General features: G+C 34.6%; 1 protein-coding gene across 1 annotated transcript in view; it reads right to left on the bottom strand.

Annotated features, from left to right (window-relative positions):
- Positions 1 to 263: 263 nt before the first annotated feature.
- Positions 264 to 5,626, bottom strand: part of LOC127847086 (uncharacterized) — a 177,818-nt gene continuing 172,455 nt past the window's right edge. The window contains exon 5 of the transcript XR_008033813.1: positions 264 to 532. The gene's annotated coding sequence lies outside the window, so the exon portion shown is untranslated. The remainder of the gene's footprint in view (positions 533 to 5,626) is intronic.

The following is a 5,626-nucleotide window of genomic DNA, read 5'->3' as shown; positions in this document are numbered from 1 at the left end:
CCTCAGGACTGCTGTCAGCTCGTAAGAGAGAACGGGTCTGTATTCATGTACGTTAAGTGTCATCCCAGATTGTCTGCAAAGGAAGTCTTTTCTTAGCAAAAACCTAGTTTAAGCGGAGAGTGTCATCACTGATTAGCCTGTTCGGACTTCACTTGCTAATCTGGGATACCACTTCATGCACATGCATTAAACCCTGTTTTTGCAGAACAATGCTCTAAGTAAAAGGATAGTAAATACGTGTAACTGGGTGAATTAAACACATATTGCAATTGAACGAGTTTTTATTTTTGATTCAGTTGAACATTGTATACATTAAAACACAAAGTTCATCTCTCCCACATTTTCTTTTCACAATGCGAAAATAATTAAAGCTTAGTCCCATATCATTTCAGGGAGGCGTCTGCTCGCTCTGACTCTGACAGCCCCTGTCAGCTCGTAACCTATCCTTATGACTGGAGCACGGTCTTTGTTGGAACAAGGGACCAGAAGCAGTTGAGTCCATCCCTGTTTGGAGTACGAGAACGTTCCAGACCTGCAAACCAAAGAAATGATGATTAGACAATATCAGTGGACTGTAAGGACATGCATTAAATTTTGGCGTTAGAAATAAAGAACACTTTAAGAATCAGTCACTTGTACTTCCTTTTTTTTATAACCAGCTCTCAATCTCAAACTTGGTCTTAACTTAAAATCATTTTATTTCTTAAATACTCAGTGATATTGGATGTTATTTTATAACATTAAATTTAACAAATAATAAATAAAGACTTTATTTGTTTGTTATAATTTGTTAGAAAGCGTATAAATAAGGAGAGAGAATGCATGTTTCGTGAAAAAAACTTATAATAAAAATTAAAACAAGAGGGCCTGAAAGGCCCAAAGTCGCTCACCTGAGATAAAAAGAAATGACCTGTTCTTTGCAGCCCAAGATATCAATGAAACAAATGTTCTAACCAAGTTTCATGAAGAATGAACAATAAATGGCCCCCCTGGCGGCCATGTTTTTTTAACAGAGCTTAACCATTTTTAACTCTTCCAAGATATGTCCAAATTTCATGAAGATAATGTCTTCTAGACTGTTCACATGTTTTCACTATATACATATAAAGAAAACTGCCCCACTGCCTGGTGCCCATGTTTCCTTTTATCACGACCATTTTCAAACTCGTCCGAGACATCCACAAAACTAATGTTTTGACAAAATTTTATGATGATTAAGCAAAAAATGTGACTTCTAGAGTGTTCACAAGCTTTTTTACTATATAAATATAAGGAAAAAGACCCCCACCCCTGGCGGCCATGTTTTTTTTATAGATCCAAACCATTTTCGAACTCAACTGTCGTATACAGGTGTGGTAGTGCGGTCTCTTTTACTTACGCAAGTGAACTGGTCACGGGATGGTTACGATTTATGCAACTTTGTGAGCACTTATGTAATATGGAAATATTTATTTCACAATCGCTTATTTCCGGTCAGGATGACACTGCTGACTGGTTGTAATTCAATTAAGTAAAGGTATTGCCGGTTGTAATTCAATTAAGTAAAGGTATTGCCGTTTTCTTGAATCATTTTATATACATATTATTCAACAGAAGGCTGTTTTACACTAAACAATTTGGAAAAATGAAAATATATCAATTGTATATATCATTTCATTAATATTGTGTATCATTCATTACCGTTTTATTTTCAATTTTTTGACATCGTTTAAATACATAAAGCCTGAAAATGATTAATCTTGATAAATGAACTCGGCAAATAAGAAAGGTAAATCTTGATTTTGAAGTTATTCTGATTCTGTTTTTTATCTCCAGAAATTATAATTGAAATTATTTCTTTATTGTTTTCATAGAGTATCCATTTGATATTTGTTAACATATCTTAAATATGATTATATAGAGTGAATCATTAAGGAATCTTGTTTTGATATGAAGGTCCCATTTAAATTACATATTTTTGTGTTAATTGTTTAAGACATGCATTAAATACTCCCACTGTGAAATAAGATACATCAAACAGGTCAACCAGCTTATATTACTGACCACTGATATTAACATCTGGCATACTGCACAATGAGAGGGTCAGTAAGCTGAGTGATAAATAGTTACACACTGCAATGATCAATATCTTGGGTCTATAAACAAATTCTAGAGCAGAACTAAAAATAGATTGGGGAGTATGACTCAGCAGGTTAAACAATGGAGATAGATACTGCAAAATTGTGTACATGTTGTCTTTGATACAGCTATCTCTTGGTTGATAGGCTTACCATAAGTAATAATGACTAACACAGTTGTTAATTATGAAAATTCTGTGTTATGAAAAATTAAATAAAACAGTTAATGGTACATAATAATGACATAATAAAACAAAACTGTACTACACAGGAAGCAAATGTTCTGACCAAATTTCATGAAGATTGCGCAACTGAATTAAATAAAAGAGTGTTGACAATGTTTTACTATAGTCATGTAAGACAAAATGCCCCGCCCCCCTGGCGGCCATGTTTTTCAACCAACCGGCATCATTTTCGAACTCGTCCAAGATATTAATGGGATGAATCTTCTGACCAAGTTTTATAAAGATCGGACAATAAATGTGGCCTCTAGAGTGTTAACAAGATTTAACTATAGCCATATATAGCCATATAAGGAAAAATGCCCCGCCCCTTGGCAGCCACGTTTTTCAAGCAAGTTACCATTTTTGAACTCATCCAAGATATCATTTGGACAAATCTTGTGAGCAAGTTTCATGGTGATCTGAAAATAAATGTGAACTCTAGAGTGTTAACAAGGTTTTAATATAGCCATATAATGAAAAATGCCCCGCCCCCTGGCGGCCATGTTTTTCAACCAACCGGCATCATTTTCAAACTCGTCCAAGATATTATTGGGATGAATATTCTGACCAAGTTTCATGAAGATCGGACAATAAATGTGGCCTCTAGAGTGTTAACAAAGTTTTACTAAATCCATATTTGGAAAATGCCCCGCCCCTTGGAAGCCATGTTTTTCAAGCAAACGTAACCATTTTCGAACTCATCCAAGATATCATTGAGACCAATCTTCTGACCGAATTTCATGAAGATTGGACAATAAATGTGGCCTCTAGAGTGTTAACAAGGCAAATGTTGACGACGGACGACAGACAAAAGGCGATCACAAAAGCTCACCATGAGCACGTTGTGCTCAGGTGAGCTAAAACATATATATATATATATTTATTTATATATTTCTTTTATCAGTATTTACTTTCTCTTAAGTTACTCAACTTAAAACCAATTCCACCTGTTTGCTGCTTATCAGTATCTAAGGGTTGAAAATGAAGCCTTTAAAACTTGAATCTAGTAAGAAAGGTCTTAAGTTATATTTTACTTTCTGAGGCAGTACAAATGCGTCAAAATACGTATCTAAGGGTAAAAGGTTAACTACCCTTATGAGTCAATTTTTCGCTATATTAGTCTATATAAACCATACGGTCTATTACAACTCTGGTCCAAGGTCATGGTCAGTTTTGACCCCTGGAAAAGAGGGTCACCAAAAGACATTCTATGAAGTTTGGTGAAAATCTGCCCAGCAGTCCAGGAGGTGATATTGATTGGTACTATTCATAACAACAACTTCTAAGAGACCAATAAACACCAGTATACAAATGGTTCTGGTTCATTGATGAAATGTCCAAAGTCGCTCACCTGAGATACCTAGGAACTGACCTGTTCTTTGCGGCCCAAGATATCACAAAAACAAATGTTCTGACCAAGTTTCATGAAGAGTGAACTATAAATGTAATTTTTAGAACAAGGTTTTACTAAAGCCATATATGGAAAAATGCCCTGTCTCTGGCGACCAAGTTTTACTACCAATCTGAACCATTTTCGAACTTGACCAAGATATCATTTAGACAGATCTTCTGATCAAGTTTTATGATGATCGGACAATAAATGTGGCCTCTAGAGTGTTAACAAGGGAAATGTTGACGCCTGACACAAAGGACAAAAGGCGCTCACAAAAGCGCACCATGAGCACATTTTGCTTAAGTGAGCTATAAACAGCAAGCGGATAACGGTATATATGACAAAAGCAAACAGATTAGTGTAAGTATGACAATGACAAAAGCAAATGGATATCTATAAATATGACAAAACAAACACCAGCAATCTGCGCAGAGTTGTTAACAAGCTTATTTGAATATGTTTAAATTACTGAGTGTTTGTTTGGTTCCACTTCATAGATGTGTTTATTCACTTGATGCATTTAGTTGGCTGACGGTTAGCACATTTATTTGGTTGTGTTTCAAACAAGGATTTCTGGACATTTATGGAAGTTGTTTTATGATTTGCATATAAGAAGCTGATGAACTTTGTGTTAGTGCCGCCTTAATATAGTAACCATCTATCAGACTGCAGCCAATTGTATAAATCTGGATAATTTAGCCAATCCAATAGATAACCATTTTGGGGTAAAGATTGCCAAAGTTAAATACCTTGGCTATATCTTATCCAAAACTTAACTACAAGATGCACCTTTTCGGGTAACTATTTTTATTTACAATCCCTAACCAAAAAAGATTTCCGAAAATTGAAGATAACCAAAAGTTATCTGCTGCATAAGAGATATCCAGATTAATACAAATTTGCTACTGATGTTTATTTCCTGTTAACCAGTCATTGTAGCAACCAATACATATTGAATATCAGTGTCCCGATTCCTTCCTCAAAACTTTGACAACCAGTTATGGTAACAGTCTGTTTACTTCAGACCCAAATAAAATTAATTGTACAAGTAATGTTATTATCAAACATGTTCCGAATTATTCGAGTACACAATTGTTTACAATTAACACATGTACTAAAGGGTTAACAATTATCCCATTTACCACTCAGAAACACAGTTTGAAGTCCTTTAGAAAATCAAATTAAATTTTTAAACTCCTTTTCTTAATATATTCAAGTTTGAATATTCAAGTTTCATTTCCAACACTAAATTACTGATGAGTAGCAAACAGCAAAAAACCTGACTGCGAGTTACTTGCAGGCTGTTCTGGTTTTATGCTGTTTGCACATAGCCATTTTCACTTTGCTTCTGAGTGTGAAAGGGTAAAGTCACATAAATAACTTAATCCACCAATTAAAGGTTGTTGGCTGAACTGGCTTTTTATGCCTAGTGGACTTTCCCATCCTTATAAATTGGAACAATTTATTTCCAAAATTAGGGATGTCTGGTATATTTATTTCTATATTTAGAATATTTCTTACAGAAATTCCTTTAAGCAAACAGCGCAGACCCTGATGAGACGCCTCATCTGGGTCTACGCTGTTTGCCAAGGCCTTTATCTAACCATAAATGGGTTAACTGGCCTTTAGAGTTTTGATCTACCAAGCCCAGATTTAAATAAGTATATTTATTACCGTAATTAATCTGAGTTTCCAGTCACTTAAAATTTTGGGACAACTCTGTTCTTAGCCACAATAATTATTTGTTACGACTCCAAATGTTTTACATATGGGATACCCATATTTGATTGTCAATGCAATTTTTAGATTATTTTCGAAAACCAGATCAATTGTGCCTAAAATTTTTGACACAAACACAAATTAATTATGTTCAAGTGTCTTAAAACTTAAGA

Source organism: Dreissena polymorpha, chromosome 10 (genome assembly GCF_020536995.1).
Source record: "Dreissena polymorpha isolate Duluth1 chromosome 10, UMN_Dpol_1.0, whole genome shotgun sequence".
Classification (NCBI taxonomy): domain Eukaryota; kingdom Metazoa; phylum Mollusca; class Bivalvia; order Myida; family Dreissenidae; genus Dreissena; species Dreissena polymorpha.
The sequence above is the reverse complement of the archived record's forward strand: the minus strand, read 5'-3'. Positions and strand labels throughout refer to the sequence as shown.